A 20,968-nucleotide genomic window follows, 5' to 3' on the forward strand; every position below is an offset into this window, starting at 1 on the left:
TTACAGGACCCACCCACAACCTTGGCAACACCCTCGATCTAGTCATTTCCAGAGGGATAGAAGTCACAGACTTATCAGTAAATGATATAAATATGTCTGATCATCATTGTGTATCTTTTAATATTGTACTACATACTCCAAAAATTCATCCCGAAATTGCAATCAAATCGCGACTCTTGGACATTAGAGCAGAACAGCAGTTCATAGCTCTTATAGACTCCATAAATTTAGATATTTTACATCATCCCATTGATCAAATGGTAGAGGCTCTCAATCGTGAATTAGGCGCTCTGCTTGACAGAGTGGCACCCTTAAAGACTAAAAAAAGGCCCTGTAGCAAACTGACACCTTGGATGAACGAAAATATCCATGATCTAAAAAGATCATGTAGGAAAGCTGAGAGAACATGGAGAAAAACTAAGTTACAGGTTCACCGTGCCATTCTAAAAGAAAAAATTGCAAATTATAATAGAGCTATTCGGAATGAGAGGAGGAACCACTTCTCTAAGGTAATTGCTGAAAACAGTGGAAACTCTAGGGTGTTGTTCTCTACCATTGATAGGCTATTGCATCAAACACCTTTTGATACACTCAGTCAGGCATCCTCTCTAAGATGCGAAGAATTTGCAGACTTCTTCAAAAACAAAGTCATTTCTATAAGGGAGGCTATTGGTAACACAAGTAATATGTTTGATAGTACACCCAAAAACAGCCCCCCAAAATTAAGGTCCTTTAGCACTATTACTCAATCTGAGCTTGGTAAAATTATAACTCAAACCGGCTCCTCAACATGTGTTTTAGATCCAATCCCTACTACATTCCTCAAAAAAGTATATGATGGCTTAGCTCCCTTTTTTCTCAAGGTAATAAATACCTCATTAGAAACAGGTATATTTCCAACTGCTTTTAAAACCGCTGTTGTGAAACCTTTACTTAAAAAGTCAAATCTTGACCATACCAATCTGAGCAACTACAGGCCTATATCAAATCTATCGTTTTTGAGCAAAGTACTTGAAAAAGTTGTTTGTAATCAGTTAAATACCTTCCTCAACGAAAACAGTATCCTTGAAAAATTCCAATCAGGTTTTAGATCAAATCACAGCACAGAAACGGCTCTAGTAAAAATAGTCAATGATCTCAGACTAGCTACCGACTCAAACAAAGTCTCAATCCTTATTCTTCTGGATTTGAGTGCGGCATTTGACACCATTGATCATAGCATCCTAATTCACCGCCTTGCGAAGTGGGTGGGTCTCTCTGATAATGCTCTAAACTGGTTTCAAACCTACATTACTGGCAGAGATTTTTATATCAGTCTAGGAGATCATGTATCTGAAAAACATGACTTGCCTTTTGGTGTGGCCCAGGGGAGCTGCCTTGGTCCCCTGCTATTTTCTCTATATATGCTTCCATTGGGAAACGTCATAAGTCAACATAATGTAAACTTCCACAGCTACGCAGATGATACCCAATTGTATCTTTCTGTTGAGCCAACTAACCCAGATGGCCTTTGCTCCCTCACTGCATGCCTAACCTCCATTAATCAGTGGATGAGCAAAAACTTTTTGAAACTAAATGATGACAAAACAGAGGTACTTCTGGTTGGACCAAAACTAAAGCGAGATATTATTCTTAGTAATCTGGGGAACTTGGCACACCAGGTCAAACCAAAAGTAACAAGCCTCGGTGTCATCTTAGATGCAGAGTTAAGTTTTAAGCCCCATATCAGTAAAGTTACTCAGACAGCCTATTTCCACTTGAGAAACATTGCCAAAGTGCGGCCCTTTTTAACTCAACAAGATGCAGAAAAACTAATTCACGCCTTTATCACTAGCAGGTTAGACTACTGCAATGCACTTTTCACTGGTCTTCCCAAAAAACATCTAAAGAAATTGGCACTCATACAGAACTCTGCGGCTAGACTTTTAACTAAGACTAAGAAGAGAGAACACATCACCCCTGTGTTGGCTGAACTGCACTGGCTCCCTATTTCCTATAGAATTGATTTTAAGGTTATGTTAATTACTTACAAAGCTCTGAATGGCATAGCACCTTCATATATCTCTGAGCTTTTAATATCTTATCAACCACAAAGGAAACTTAGATCATCCAATTCTAATCTTTTAATCGTACCCAAAGTGCTCCACAAACAAAGTGGAGAAGCTGCGTTTATCCATTATGCCCCCAAACTATGGAACACCCTGCCTCTGTACATCAAGCAGGCGAGTTCAGTAAATATTTTTAAAAAAGATCTGAAAACATACCTGTACAGGAAAGCCTTTAGTTAACTCATCTTATCCTGTAGACTACATTTTCAGATTATTCTACATCTGCTACTATTGGAGGGCGCAGCCAGCCAGAAGCAGATGGGCTCCCCCTATTAAGTCAGGTTCTGCTCAAGGTTTCTTCCTGGAATATGGGAGTTTTTCCTTGCCACAGTTGCCATATGGCGTGCTTGTGGGGGGTAAGAGGGTTAAGGCTACCAGTCTTATGACGTCATTTTCTATATTTTTGATATGTTGCTGAGCATATCATAAACAGCAAAGAAAAGTGATTGATAATGACTGACTGACTACTATTGTGTTACATGCTTCAAATGTAAAGCACTTTGAGCTGCATTCTGTGTATGAAAGGTGCTATACAAATAAAGCTTTATTATTATTATTATTTATTATTATTATTATAACTCTATACAGTGCACAGATACACAACTCTACACAGTGCACAGATACACAACTCTATACAGTGCACAGTGCATAGATACACAACTCTATACAGTGCACAGATACACAACTCTATACACAACTCTATACAGTGCACAGTTACACAACTCTATACAGTGCACAGACACACAACTCTACACAGTGCACAGATACACAACTCTATACACAACTCTACACAGTGCAAAGATACACAACTCTATACAGTGCACAGATACACAACTCTATACACAACTCTACAGAGTGCACAGATACACAACTCTATACAGTGCACAGATACACAACTCTATACACAACTCTATGCACAACTCTACACAGTGCCCAGATACACAACTCTATACAGTGCACAGATACACAACTCTATACACAACTCTACACAGTGCACAGATACACAACTCTATACAGTGCACAGATACACAACTCCATACACAACTCTATACAGTGCACAGTTACACAACTCTATACAGTGCACAGATACACAACTCTACACAGTGCACAGATACACAACTCTATACACAACTCTATACAGTGTACAGATACACAACTCTACACAGTGCACAGATACACAACTCTATACACAACTCTACACAGTGCACAGTTACACAACTCTATACAGTGCACAGATACACAACTCTACACAGTGCACAGATACACAACTCTATACACAACTCTACACAGTGCATAGATACACAACTCTACAGTGCACAGATACACAACTTTATACACAACTCTATATAGTGCACAGTTACACAACTCTATACAGTGCACAGATACACAACTCTACACAGTGCACAGATACACAACTCTATACAGTGCACAGTGCATAGATACACAACTCTATACAGTGCACAGATACACAACTCTATACACAACTCTATACAGTGCACAGTTACACAACTCTATACAGTGCACAGACACACAACTCTACACAGTGCACAGATACACAACTCTATACACAACTCTACACAGTGCAAAGATACACAACTCTATACAGTGCACAGATACACAACTCTATACACAACTCTACACAGTGCACAGATACACAACTCTATACAGTGCACAGATACACAACTCTATACACAACTCTATGCACAACTCTACACAGTGCACAGATACACAACTCTATACAGTGCACAGATACACAACTCTATACACAACTCTACACAGTGCACAGATACACAACTCTACACAGTACACAGATACACAACTCTATACAGTGCACAGTGCATAGATACACAACTCTATACACAACTCTATACAGTGCACAGATACACAACTCTATACACAACTCTATACAGTGCACAGTTACACAACTCTATACAGTGCACATATACACAACTCTACACAGTGCACAGATACACAACTCTATACAGTGTACAGATACACAACTCTACACAGTGCACAGATACACAACTCTATACACAACTCTACACAGTGCATAGATACACAACTCTATACAGTGCACAGATACACAACTTTATGCACAACTCTATACAGTGCACAGATACACAACTCTATACAGTGCACAGATACACAACTCTACACAGTGCACAGATACACAACTCTATACAGTGCACAGTGCATAGATACACAACTCTATACACAACTCTATACAGTGCACAGTTACACAACTCTATACAGTGCACAGACACACAACTCTACACAGTGCACAGATACACAACTCTACACAGTGCAAAGATACACAACTCTATACAGTGCACAGATACACAACTCTATACACAACTCTACACAGTGCACAGATACACAACTCTATACAGTGCACAGATACACAACTCTATACACAACTCTATGCACAACTCTACACAGTGCACAGATACACAACTCTATACAGTGCACAGATACACAACTCTATACACAACTCTACACAGTGCACAGATACACAACTCTACACAGTGCACAGATACACAACTCTATACAGTGCATAGATACACAACTCTATACACAACTCTATACAGTGCACAGATACACAACTCTATACAGTGCACATATACACAACTCTACACAGTGCACAGATACACAACTCTATACACAACTCTACACAGTGCATAGATACACAACTCTATACAGTGCACAGATACACAACGTTATGCACAACTCTATACAGTTCACAGATACACAACTCTATACAGTGCACAGATACACAACTCTACACAGTGCACAGATACACAACTCTATACAGTGCATAGATACACAACTCTATACACAACTCTATACAGTGCACAGTTACACAACTATATACACAACTCTATACAGTGCACAGTTACACAACTCTACACAGTGCACAGATACACAACTCTATACACAACTCTACACAGTGCAAAGATACACAACTCTATACAGTGCACAGATACACAACTCTATACACAACTCTACACAGTGCACAGATACACAACTTTATACAGTGCACAGATACACAACTCTATACACAACTCTATGCACAACTCTACACAGTGCACAGATACACAACTCTATACACAACTCTACACAGTGCATAGATACACAACTCTATACAGTGCACAGATACACAACTTTATACACAACTCTATACAGTGCACAGATACACAACTCTACACAGTGCACAGATACACAACTCTATACAGTGCACAGTGCATAGATACACAACTCTATACAGTGCACAGATACACAACTCTATACAGTGTACAGATACACAACTCTACACAGTGCACAGATACACAACTCTACACAGTGCATAGATACACAACTCTATACACAACTCTATACAGTGCACAGTTACACAACTATATACACAACTCTATACAGTGCACAGTTACACAACTCTACACAGTGCACAGATACACAACTCTATACACAACTCTACACAGTGCAAAGATACACAACTCTATACAGTGCACAGATACACAACTCTATACACAACTCTACACAGTGCACAGATACACAACTTTATACAGTGCACAGATACACAACTCTATACACAACTCTATGCACAACTCTACACAGTGCACAGATACACAACTCTATACACAACTCTACACAGTGCATAGATACACAACTCTATACAGTGCACAGATACACAACTTTATACACAACTCTATACAGTGCACAGATACACAACTCTACACAGTGCACAGATACACAACTCTATACAGTGCACAGTGCATAGATACACAACTCTATACAGTGCACAGATACACAACTCTATACAGTGTACAGATACACAACTCTACACAGTGCACAGATACACAACTCTACACAGTGCATAGATACACAACTCTATACAGTGCACAGATACACAACTCTATGCACAACTCTACACAGTGCACAGATACACAACTCTATACACAACTCTACACAGTGCAAAGATACACAACTCTATACAGTGCACAGATACACAACTCTATACACAACTCTACACAGTGCACAGATACACAACTCTATACAGTGCACAGATACACAACTCTATACACAACTCTATGCACAACTCTACACAGTGCACAGATACACAACTCTATACAGTGCACAGATACACAACTCTATACACAACTCTACACAGTGCACAGATACACAACTCTACACAGTACACAGATACACAACTCTATACAGTGCACAGTGCATAGATACACAACTCTATACACAACTCTATACAGTGCACAGATACACAACTCTATACAGTGCACAGTTACACAACTCTATACAGTGCACATATACACAACTATACACAGTGCACAGATACACAACTCTATACAGTGTACAGATACACAACTCTACACAGTGCACAGATACACAACTCTATACACAACTTTACACAGTGCATAGATACACAACTCTATACAGTGCACAGATACACAACTTTATGCACAACTCTATACAGTGCACAGATACACAACTCTATACAGTGCACAGATACACAACTCTACACAGTGCACAGATACACAACTCTATACAGTGCACAGTGCATAGATACACAACTCTATACACAACTCTATACAGTGCACAGTTACACAACTCTATACAGTGCACAGACACACAACTCTACACAGTGCACAGATACACAACTCTATACACAACTCTACACAGTGCAAAGATACACAACTCTATACAGTGCACAGATACACAACTCTATACACAACTCTACACAGTGCACAGATACACAACTCTATACAGTGCACAGATACACAACTCTATACACAACTCTATGCACAACTCTACACAGTGCACAGATACACAACTCTATACAGTGCACAGATACACAACTCTATACACAACTCTACACAGTGCACAGATACACAACTCTACACAGTGCACAGATACACAACTCTATACAGTGCACAGTGCATAGATACACAACTCTATACACAACTCTATACAGTGCACAGATACACAACTCTATACACAACTCTATACAGTGCACAGTTACACAACTCTATACAGTGCACATATACACAACTCTACACAGTGCACAGATACACAACTCTATACACAACTCTACACAGTGCATAGATACACAACTCTATACAGTGCACAGATACACAACGTTATGCACAACTCTATACAGTTCACAGATACACAACTCTATACAGTGCACAGATACACAACTCTACACAGTGCACAGATACACAACTCTACACAGTGCACAGATACACAACTCTATACAGTGCACAGTGCATAGATACACAACTCTATACAGTGCACAGATACACAACTCTATACACAACTCTATACAGTGCACAGTTACACAACTCTATACAGTGCACAGACACACAACTCTATACAGTGCACAGATACACAACTCTATACACAACTCTACACAGTGCACAGATACACAACTTTATACAGTGCACAGATACACAACTCTATACACAACTCTATGCACAACTCTATACAGCAGACATGTCAAAGTCAAGGCCCGCGGGCCAGATCCTGCCCGCGAATGAATTATCTACGGCCCCCGGGATGATATTTGATTAGTATTAGAACCGGCCCGCAGGCCACAGCCGCCGGCTGCTGTTTTGCACGCACCAATACTCCATTTCCCACCATGCAACGGTAGCCCACAAACTCACTGCGGCGCCGCAAGTGGGCCTCGGCTTCATTATTCATCAGTATTCAGTCAGGGCAGATGTCAACTTTCAGCTACCCCCCTCCCCAGTGTTGTGCCTGAACACGTTCATTGAACGAAAGTTCATGAACTCGTTCATATTTTGAGCGAACGTCAACTGAACGTACTGTATTAGCCTACTACTGCCTGATGAACGTTACTGTGAACTCGTTCATTCTGGTGTCTGTGAACGGCACGCTGTTTCAGTTTAACTTCGTTAAATAGGGTGTCAGATTTCTACAGAGCCTTCCACGCGAAAACCCGGCTAAAACACACCGTAAAAAGGCCTTAATATGGCAGCATATGGCAGTGCACAGATACACAACTCTACACAGTGCACAGATACACAACTCTATACAGTGCATAGATACACAACTCTATACAGTGCACAGATACACAACTCTATACACAACTCTATACAGTGCACAGTTACACAACTCTATACAGTGCACAGATACACAACTCTATACACAACTCTACACAGTGCAAAGATACACAACTCTATACAGTGCACAGATACACAACTCTATACAGTGCACAGATACACAACTCTATACAGTGCACAGATACACAACTCTACACAGTGCACAGATACACAACTCTATACAGTGCACAGATACACAACTCTATACACAACTCTACACAGTGCACAGATACACAACTCTACACAGTGCACAGATACACAACTTTATACAGTGCACAGTGCATATATACACAACTCTATACACAACTCTATACAGTGCACAGATACACAACTCTATACACAACTCTATACAGTGCACAGTTACACAACTCTATACAGTGCACAGATACACAACTCTACACAGTGCACAGATACACAACTCTATACACAACTCTATACAGTGTACAGATACACAACTCTACACAGTGCACAGATACACAACTCTATACACAACTCTACACAGTGCAAATATACACAACTCTATACAGTGCACAGATACACAACTCTATACACAACTCTACACAGTGCACAGATACACAACTTTATACAGTGCACAGATACACAACTCTATACACAACTCTATGCACAACTCTACACAGTGCACAGATACACAACTCTATACAGTGCACAGATACACAACTCTATACACAACTCTATACAGTGTACAGATACACAACTCTACACAGTGCACAGATACACAACTCTATACACAACTCTACACAGTGCAAAGATACACAACTCTATACAGTGCACAGATACACAACTCTATACACAACTCTACACAGTGCACAGATACACAACTCTACACAGTGCACAGATACACAACTTTATACAGTGCACAGTGCATATATACACAACTCTATACACAACTCTATACAGTGCACAGATACACAACTCTATACACAACTCTATACAGTGCACAGTTACACAACTCTATACAGTGCACAGATACACAACTCTACACAGTGCACAGATACACAACTCTATACACAACTCTATACAGTGTACAGATACACAACTCTACACAGTGCACAGATTCACAACTCTATACACAACTCTACACAGTGCAAAGATACACAACTCTACACAGTGCACAGATACACAACTCTATACAGCAGACATGTCAAAGTCAAGGCCCGCGGGCCAGATCCGGCCCGCGAATGAATTATCTACGGCCCCCGGGATGATATTTGATTAGTATTAGAACCGGCCCGCAGGCCACAGCCGCTGGCTGCTGTTTTGCACGCACCAATACTCCATTTCCCACCATGCAACGGTAGCCCACAAACTCACTGCGGCGCCGCAAGTGGGCCTCGGCTTCATTATTCATCAGTATTCAGTCAGGGCAGATGTCAACTTTCAGCTACCCCCCTCCCCAGTGTTGTGCCTGAACACGTTCATTGAACGAAAGTTCATGAACTCGTTCATATTTTGAGCGAACGTCAACTGAACGTACTGTATTAGCCTACTACTGCCTGATGAACGTTACTGTGAACTCGTTCATTCTGGTGTCTGTGAACGGCACGCTGTTTCAGTTTAACTTCGTTAAATAGGGTGTCAGATTTCTACAGAGCCTTCCACGCGAAAACCCGGCTAAAACACACCGTAAAAAGGCCTTAATATGGCAGCATGCAGGTCACCATTTGTCAAACTATGGGCCGCGGTCCGCAACGTGGACAATGTTCTGCAAAGTGAAATTATTCCCGGGCCATCGTCTGATAATTTGCTGCGCAATTGATCAAGGAGCCGCGGACAGAAAAAGAAAACAAACGTTTCTGCAATTAGTAGGAAATACTTGTTTGGTGTCATCAAACATAGAGGCATAGAATTAAGTCGTGGTATGGGCGTTTATTCAATGCATGCGTGTGCACGTTGGTAGCAAAGCTAAGCTTCAACCTATTGGAAGGCTATTTAATTATGAAACGACATTTAATAGAACGACGTGGATTTATGCAACTTCCATAAAAAACAGAGCACAGACTATATAAAACACTGTTTGGCATTAAGTATTAAAGTCAGCCAAAAGCTATTAATTAGTCTTAGTTAAAGATAGTTAAAGATCTCCAGATCAGTGATTTACGCATGATCTGATCCGCCATTTACCATTCACAAAAGCTGGTATTGTAAACAACGGCACCCATATAACTGCTGTTGTTTTGAGAAGTATTTCTCATGCAAGCATCATGAAACTATTGTCGGCATCGTATGATCATTTAAACAAGTTTTATGACAGGGTCGGTGAGGATGGGAAAAATCGTACATTTCGTTACACGACTAAACCCAGACAGATGTACAACTATATAAAGTACCTACTTCAACCAAAAACATTTTCAAGAAATCTTTTATACCATCATCCATTATTTTGATAATTTAATGACTTATTTTGTAATGTATAATCAGGTGTTTGCACACTATGCACTTTTAATGATTTCCCGCTCCCACTGAAGCATTGATATTTTAGACTAACTTATATTATTTATTTATTGCTTTTACTGAGAGACCTTTTTTGCACATTTCCATGTCATGCATGTCTGTTAACCTATGGGGTCAGAAGCTCTTGTATGTTGATAGATAGATAGATAGATAGATAGATAGATAGATAGATACTTTATTGATCCCCAAGGGGAAATTCAAGACTTCAATTCAAGACTCATGTACTTGCTGTGTAGTCTTGTTTGTGTGTGCTATATGTTTATGTTTATGTGTGCTATATGTTTATGTTTGTGTGTGCTATTTGTTTATGTTTATGTTTGTGTGTGCTATTTGTTTATGTTTGTGTGCTACATGTTTTCGTTTGTGTGTGCTACTTGTTTATGTGTGCTATATGTTTATGTTTGTGTGTGCTACTTGTGTATGTTTGTGTGTGCTATATGTTTATGTTTGTGTGTGCTACATGTTTTTGTTTGTGTGTGCTACTTGTTTATGTTTATGTTTGTGTGTGCTATATGTTTATGTTTGTGTGTGCTACATGTTTTTGTTTGTGTGTGCTACTTGTTTATGTTTATGTTTGTGTGTGCTATATGTTTATGTTTGTGTGTGCTACATGTTTTTGTTTGTGTGTGCTACTTGTTTATGTTTGTGAGTGCTACTTGTTTATGTGTGCTATTTGTTTATGTTTGTGTGTGCTATACGTTTATGTTTATGTTTGTGTGTGCTATGCGTTTATGTTTGTGTGTGCTATATGTTTATGTTTGTGTTTGTGTGTGCTATATGTTTATGTTTATGGGAAGGATACATTTCCACAGGAGAGGACAATAAAGATTTCTATTCTATATCCATACAGTGCACAGATGTATAACCACATCCATGCAGATGTCCAGCTATACCCATGCAGATGTACAATTACTGTGTACCCATGCAGTGCACAGATGTTCAGCTATATCCATATAATTGTAACAAGTCATCCATAATGCAGGAGGTAGATGCAGATTTCTTTTATTTCGAAGTCACACCAGTCAACTTGCAGCAGTATTAAAGCCAAGAGTAACAAAAATGACAACAAAACTACAGTCCAAATTGTTTAGAAAACAGAACACAGGACAGGGCAGATGCACAACTATGTCCATATAATACAGATGCACAACTATGTCCATATGGTGGATAAATTAATCAACTGTAAACAGTCTTCACACAGCAGGTCTGGGACACAGCAGGAATTACAATAAAGAAAACACAAAAATAAAATATTTAAAAAATAATCATTTTAATCAATATGCCATGCGTCCCTGGCAAACACTATAAGGCACCTCTTCTGAGGGCAGGGTTGTAAATGGAAGTTCATCTAATGAATTCCCTGCTGGAAAAACAACCTGAACAGCTTAAGGTGACCAGCTTGTTGACCACCAGTTGTTTACAGGTTCAAAGGAGCTTTAAAACGAATAAGTCAGTACAACTGCTAATGACAGATACAATAGATATTGGGCCCTATCTTGGCAATCTAAAATGCATGGTTACTGGCGAATAGCTTAAATACATTTAGGGGTTTGTCCAGTCCACATTTGGGATGGTTTTGTTATCAAATGTTAGGCGCCTGGCGCAAAAAGGCGGTTCTTATGTTTCTTAATAAGTCATGGGTGTGTTAAGTATAAGTATAAGTATATATACTCTTTTGATCCCGTGAGGGAAATTTGATCTCTGCATTTATCCCAATCCGTGAATTAGTGAAACACACTCAGCACACAGTGCACAGATACACAACTCTATACAGTGCACAGATACACAACTCTACACAGTGCACAGATACACAACTCTATACAGTGCACAGATACACAACTCTATACACAACTCTATACAGTGCACAGATACACAACTCTATACAGTGCACAGATACACAAGTCTATACAGTGCACAGATACACAACTCTATACACAACTATACACAGTGCACAGATACACAACTCTACACAGTGCACAGTGCACAGATACACAACTCTATACAGTGCACAGATACACAACTCTATACACAACTATACACAGTGCACAGATACACAACTCTACACAGTGCACAGATACACAACTCTGCACAGTGCACAGATACACAACTCTATACAGTGCACAGATACACAACTCTACACAGTGCACAGATACACAACTCTGCACAGTGCACAGATACACAACTCTATACAGTGCACAGATACACAACTAAACCCAGACAGTGAGGTGAAGCACACACTTATCCCGGCGCAGTGAGGTGAAGCACACACTAATCCCGGCGCCGTGAGGTGAAGCACACACTAATCCCGGCGCAGTGAGCTGCCTGCAACAACAGGGGTGCTCGGGGAGCAGTGAGGGGTTAGGTGCCTTGCTCAAGGGCACTTCAGCTGTTCCCACTGGTCGGGGCTCGAAACGGCAACCCTCCGGTTACAGGTCCGGAGTGCTAACCAACTAAGCGCAACTTCAAACAGCGCATCTGTATTTTGATAGTCAGCAGCGCATTTGAAGGAATCTGCACGCGAGACCGTATGGAACAGGTATTCCACTAAACCATGCTTAACTAAAACCTAGCAGAGTATAGCCTACATGCATCTGCACTCGTCTATTATTTGAACTCATTGGCAAAGTAAAACTAACTTCACCATAGTGTGATAGTCAAAGACAAAGCAGTTATACACAGTTAATTACTTTCACTATTGACTGACAATGGGTTACATCGAAAACATTGCCTGAAAAAAGCAACACTTACCTAGCCTGGAAAATCCAGACCCTGATAATCTAGGAAGATTAAGGGTCTGGCCACTAACAATGTAATGGCCCAACTCGAGGGGCGGCACCAAGCATGCATTTGAAAATCTCACTGCACGATTGGATAACATTAGACCAATGTTTACTCTGAATGATTCCGGGCTTCAACACAATTGGATAACACTACGATCAGTGTTTCCATGTTGCAGCGCTGTCGTCATCAGTTTAGCTCGCCTCTGGCCCGCCTATATCAGATACGATTTGATTGGTTCCACGGGATGCAAGGGGAAAAAGTAACGTGCATCAATGCTCATTGCCAGAGTGTCTCGCAGAGATAATTCCATTGTGCTCTTGCGAGAACCAGGGTAACACTTACCCCAATAATGTTCGAATGACTGAATAAAAAACCTAAGGACATTTATCCTGCAGAGTTGCTGCTTACATCTCATGACAGTGCCACTTCAGTTGAGCTTCATATGCGCCTTTCTCTATAGACCTGGCTTTTCCTTGGTCAGTGGTGTAATGCTTTTTAGATGGTGTAAGATAGCGTTTTTTAGATCGCGTGCCAGACCACACCTTATATTGTTAATTGCCACACCTCTGGGTGCATCGTGTAATAAAAGAGAAGGCCATGGCAAAAAAGTTGAGTGTAAGATGGTAATAAACTTGTGATCATCATTCATATTGAGCATTGTGATAAGAATACGCTATGCGCTGCGTTTCTGATCATCAAAATAGGGCCCATTCACTGCTATAGATATAAATGCTAATGACAGAATAGATATAACATTTCAAACACCCTGATGAGATGTTCTATAACTGCTCCTTTGGTAGCAAACAACCAGGGTTTTAACACAATACACACGCCTATTCTCCCACTCCGTAGAAACAGACAATAAAATGGTAAGACCATACAGTGGGGACTGTAAGACCATACATAGTGGGGACTGTAAGGGGGAGTCAAGTCCAGCTCACATTAGTTGGCAACATCCACAAAAAAGAAAACTGCTCTATGAAGGTCTTACAGTTCTTTATATGAGAAAAAGAAGAAAAAAAAAGATCTCTCCGACCAAGGCACTCCGTAAGATAAAAATGTCTTTAATACAACTTGGACATGTCCAGAAAGGACCTAAAAAAAATGCCCATGCGTAGCGGCTTGCAGGGCCGGCGGAAGGCATGGGCATTCTGGGCAATTGTCCAGGGCGTCAAACCTCCAGGGGTGCCCCAGCGTGGCGAGCTATAGGCTACAACACTGAAAACACACTGATTGTCAAATAATGACATAGACGGTTTATGCGGGAGCAGCAAGTAATTAATTTTCAGTGATATCGGTTAAATAAGTCATGAATGAGACGTTCAAAGCCTAGTGCTGCAAAATACAGAAAAGTGCACAGGTTGAAAAACGTTTCTCCCGCATATGATGAGGGTGCTGATCTTCAGCCTGAATCGGCAGGTTGCTAGCAGTGGAACGTAGCAGAGGGTCGTCAATGTAATAAGGTCAAATCTGCATCTCACCATGTCACCGAGGGGGAGCAATGAGCTTTGTTTAGGCAATAAAATAAAAAAACATTTTATACTCTCAGTAAATATCATGTTAAGGTGAGTTTAACAGGTGTGACCTTTACATTATTCAAAGATTGCTCAGGAGTTAGGCTTACTCCATTGATGTAGTATGTGATGAGATCAAACTCCAAATAGACTTGCTTAAAACCTGTGCAGGTTATTATAGGCTGTATTATGCTTTCAATGGATGTTATATAGTTTAAGTGAATTTATCAATTAGTTTCCGCTAAATGCACCAGGAGTCATCATTTAGGGGTTATTTTTCAAAATGTCTGTCACAGGGCAATATGTTCCCGAACCCCCCGAGCATTTGGGACCCCCAAAAGTATTTGATGTCATGGGGTCCAATTTCTTCAGCAGCGGATAATTAGCATTTTTGTAAACTGTGACTACCTATTTTTGAATGGCAAATTATGTGAGACAGCAAGGGTGTATGTGCGCGTGTACTGCGTATGGTAGTGGGCCTATTTGGAAGAAAGTCCAGGGCCTTTTTTTAGTCCCAGTCCGTCCCTGACTGAGTGTCAATTATAGACATCATAGAGGAGTGTCGAAAATGCTAATCACATCTGTGTTGAAACCAGCATGTCTTTCAAAAGTGTTTGTCTAAATAATGCTTTATTTCTGTCTGTCTGACTGTTGATTCATTGAATTAAACAATCATTGTGAAATAATACTTAATGCATGTTGAAGCTGCTATTATTATGCTTCATCACAAAAGCCTTCATCACACTGAAAACCCCCATAAAGGATGGTGAGAGAGCGTAAAATACAGTCTGAGAGACAGAGAGAAAGAGAGAGAGATTATCCTAGCAGCTGTTTCACCATGATGCAAGAGTGATGACAATCCCCTCCATTTCATCTCTCCATCCCAGCTGAACAGCACAAGACCAAGTGGAAAAGAATGGTGTGTTGTGGAGTGAACCATCTCTTCTGTACACATTTGGATCACGTTAGTGAGCCATCTCTTCTGTACACATCTGTAATGTTATTGTTATCACATTTAAATTAGAAGGTTATTATAGGCTGTAGAATACAGGGTTATAGAATGTCATTCTAAGGTGTATATGAAATTTTACATTTTTTGTGTTTAGAGAGAGAGAGAGAGTGTGTGTGTGTGTGTGTGTGTTCACAAAGACGCATCATGCTGTAAGCCTCCTGAGGGTGCCAGGTTGCCATAAATCTCATGTAGGTCAAAAAGGCAGTTGGTGCATTCTCATTCAAACGAGGCTTTACATTAGCAAGCCTGTGTGCTGCATGTGTGTCTGTGTGTGTGTGTGTGAATTTTCAGAGCTTGTGGTTGGAACTTTGCTTCTTTCTAAGGGAAATCAGGTTTTCAATAATATTTTGCAAATATACACATTTTATTTGCATTTTCCTATTACAGATATCCAAATCAAGCAAACTGGTTCAACTTAATGACATTTAAATGAATAAAAATCCACACATTTTAGGACTCTTTAGGACAGATCTTATAGGACAGTAATTCTGTCCTGATCTCACTGAAGCACAAGGGATGGTGGAGAATGCAAATGCCAAATCCCCTGGAAGTACGGAGCAGCACAGCAGCCTCCACACCACACCCCAGTTCTGGGCTGGTTTGTGTGTAAAGCACAATCAGCACTTCTGCAAAAAATATCAGGAAGGAAAAAATAGGAAGGGATAACGAAAGCCATATATATCACGTTGATGAGGACATGTAAATAATAATAATAATAATATGTCTAATAATAATATTATTATTAATAATAATAATAATATGCCTAATACTAAAATTAATAATGATAATAATAATATGCCTAAATTATTTGTTTTATATGTATGTCATATCTTAAATGTTTATTTTAGGATAGCTAATGCCGTTAAACGTTTTGCCTAAATATAGCATGGCCCATGAAAACGAATATATATTAAGCTATCTGACATAGTGTATGAGCAAAGATTTCTTGATTTTGCACACAAAAACGACTAAAAAATAGGCCTTTTCTCTCAATATTAATCTGTGCTGATCTGAATTTCTGCAATATGCTCACCTCTTTACACAGACACCTCCTCGCGTGGCGCAAGCACACTGTAGCCAATTGCAGATGGTAGAGAGGGTCAAATACTATAGCCTGATCACTCACTTTGCAACTTTATGTGGGTCAACTTTTCTGCCTGCCTGGGGTTACAATATTTCTTTTACAATAGATATGTGTGTGTGTGTATGCGTGTGGGTGTGGGTGTGGGTGCGCGCGTGTGTCGTGTGTGAGAGAGCGCGAGAGACAGAGAGAGAGAGAGATGGATGATTCCAGATGAAGAGGGTAGATAAATTAATGGACCGGAGAGCGCTGGTGTGCGGAGTGTTGACCGAGTGTTTACTCTCTCCTGATTACCATTTCGCGGACACCAAAGAGAGTGCCCCTCTCGTATTCAAATCATCGCCCACCATCATGATTGTGGAAGACAGCTTACGAGGCCCCTCAGACTGTTCGCGGCGAACAATGGCTTCTTTTGTGAAGGTGTTCCTCTTTATATCCGAAGACAATACTTGAGGGTCCTTCGGCTTCTACTTTTGGGAAATGTTTGCAAAATTATAGCTCTCTCTGGCTCGCCAAGCAAGTACAACATATAACATTTTAAAGCGCTCTATCTGTTTGTGCGTTTGTGCGCTGGCAAGAAAATCATTGTCACCAGCAGGCCCACCATTAGCAAACATTAGATAGCTTAAATAACTGGTCAAGGAATTCAGCTGTTCAAGAACAGGCCTATGACTTTTCAGCTATTAAAATGCACTATTAATATTTAAATCAACGTTACATTGCACCGGCATCCGCGGTATTTTAAGGCTTACACGGTCATTGACTCATGGTGGGCAGTGTAAGTGCTATATTTTAAAAACGTATTTATTACATGGTCATGTTTCCCGCGGACTCAGCCATGTAAAGAGCATTTCTCTCACAGCAGTCTCCGCTCGCGAGGCCATGGAGGCGACCTCTCCGTCCTCTGGTTGAACGGCCGCGTAAGCAGGGCATCCAGCTGCGCTTATCTGGGCCTTCAACGTCAGTTCACAAATTGGTATGATTTCCCTGGGAAACAATCGCCTGGGCCTTTTAACTTTTCCGGACAAAATTGTCCGTAAGGCAGTGTGCGTAGATTTAGACCATTATGTATGTTTCCAGATTGTTGGGGTTTACTTGTTACTGTTCGTTTCACGTAGGCTAGAGCAGGGCTGTACAGTGCTACATATGTAACACATGCTACAAAATATCAGTCTATGCTATGGATGATGTACCATCTGAGCACTGATGTCATCTTATTTTAAATGTTTTCTACAGTGTAGTCTACTGATGAGGTGTTCGGAACTAGCCTACATGGGTCTACCGATGCCCCTAGGGATCAATAAAGTATCTATCTATCTATCTATCTATCTATCTATCTATCTATCTATCTCATACCTTTTGAGGATTGTGCTACACAACTATCAACCTGCGTAGCACCAATGCTATGAGCAAAATAATTTAATGTAGGCTACAGCCCTGTAGATATAAAAGAGACATAGCCTAACAGAATGAACATTCAGTTACGTAGAAAATTGATAACAGCGATTTTGAACCCATCCATAGACTAGGCTACTCGACATTTCCCAAAGACAATCCCACATTATTTTAAACCATTCAATTTAAACGTAGCCTATAGCCTATAACATATTTTCAAGAGTAGCCAGAACTTATGCCATTAAACACAGTTATCAGATTAAATGTGTCAATTGATTTATTTAGAATCGTATAGCCTAATTAAAGCCTATATCAGGAGCTGTAGAAATATGAATTACCACGTAGCCTACATCATATTTCAGACCAGTGGCTCTATAAGATGCCCTAGCTGTTGGGCTACCGTAACTTGGTCGCACTTTGAGTGATGACAAAGCTATTGGCATGATAGGATAGGCTATGAGATCATCTAAGGAGAATGGCCATTTGATGACAACGTTACAATAAATTAGATCAGCGCATTGCAATCTGTAGCCTACATCGCAAAGAAATATCTGAAATAAAAATACTGGTTGAACTACTGGATGTTCCCAATTCCACACTCCACTGCGAACAACGCACGAGCAGGTGCACTGTGTGGACGTTCGGGGAAAAAAAAGAAAAATCTGCCAACGAACAAGAAATTAAATAAATATATATATATAAATCTATAAATAAATAAATAAATATATATATATATATATATATATATATATATATAAATCAATAACACAACACTTAAACACATGCTGCAAATCGTCCCCCAAACATATGGGCATTTTTTCGCTTGGGCCCAGAGTTCAGTGGCCGGACCAGCACAACTGGGGCCCACTCCCCTCTCCTTTTATTGTGCCTATTGTAGTGGCTGCGTGTTGGGATCGGGGGCGTAATGAGGGGGCTGCGACCCCCCGATGGGCTGGATTTGCTATCCAAAGACCGTTAGACTGCAAGTGAATGAATGGGGACTGAATGTCATTGTAATTCAACGGGACAACTCCCCCTCCACGCAGTTTAGGCTGAGGAGGCCTCAGCAACGGAGAAAACGTCGTCGCCCTCGTTCTCTCTCTCTCTCTCTCCCTTTCTCCAAGAAAAGTGATAGTCATTGCACAGCCTACTGAATCCACCCAGAGGTATTTTTCAACTAGTGGCTAACACTTCCCTCAGAGGCTAGGAGCGTCCATAGAGCGATGTCCATAGGAAGATGAATTCTTCAAAGCACCGTTGTGTAAGGAACAACAAACACGTTTCCTTCAGATTCGGCCAGACTATGGCCCCGGTATTTTCTTTCATGAGAGAAGCATTCGGTTTAGAATTAGTCTGTGTGTGTGTGCGCGCGCTACATTTTAAATAAAAGGATGGAGCAATATTTTTGTGTCGAGTGACCAGTCGTCACCACGATGATGTAGCCTACAGTAGGCTAAGATGACGTTGAAACTGCGGATTCTGAACTCCAAATAGAAAGACCAAATATGTAGTTTCGATGTATTAATTATGTGGTGAAAAAAAATGTCCTTGTGATGGCGATGTGTGGTTAATTATCATTTAAACATGTGCTACAGTGGTAATAGCTTTTCCTTCACGCGGTTAGTGTTGCATTTTTGGGAAATAGTCTAACATGTTCGTGCACGGCTCTGTGAGAGGTAGACTCGCTTAATCTTAATAGCCTACAGTTTAAAAGAGACGGGTTTCATTTGCGGGTAAAACGAAATATTAAAATTAACTGTTTTCGAAAAATATTAAGCACAACCTTTTCCAAATAAACTACTATTTTGTTTGCTAAAAAAGGACCATGCCACTTTTCACATTGCTTATGTATCAGATGCAGGCAATATCACCACTTGCAGTTTAGTTGACGATGTGAAAGTGATTAAGTCTTCAAAAACTAGATCGTGATCAACCATAATTTCATATCAGTGAGTCGAACCATTTTGAGCAATTTAACGTTTAACTACGGGTTAGAAACTGGTGAGCTCCCAGCTTATTGCTATCGAAACCTAAACTCCCAGTAGCCTAGAAAAGGCCTTCATCATTGCAACCTGAGAATACTGGTGTATAAAGGCAATTTGCTATGCCTCTGTATGGTGGAGACTATACTGCGACAAGACTATGTGATGTGCATATGGACAATGTTCATATTTTTCGATTTATGTTCTGTCCCATGTCGCTTATTGCTTTAAGTCCGTGACGGTGCACATTCGCCTTCTTTAAGGTGATGCTGAAGGGAATGGTTGCTGTTGGCTCTAAGAAATGACAGTGTCGTTTTGAGTTCGTTGTCTTTGTAACGTTCTGTTAATGCCCAAACATAACATTTTGATGGACACAAGTTCAAGATTTGAAGTTCATTTGGTTACAGTGAACAGGCCTGTTTCAACACAATCCATGCTATACCAGACTGTAGTCCACTAACATCTAGCGCTTGTAAATCAGCTCGTCCA

Source organism: Alosa sapidissima, chromosome 7 (assembly GCF_018492685.1).
Source record: "Alosa sapidissima isolate fAloSap1 chromosome 7, fAloSap1.pri, whole genome shotgun sequence".
Lineage (NCBI taxonomy): Eukaryota > Metazoa > Chordata > Actinopteri > Clupeiformes > Clupeidae > Alosa > Alosa sapidissima.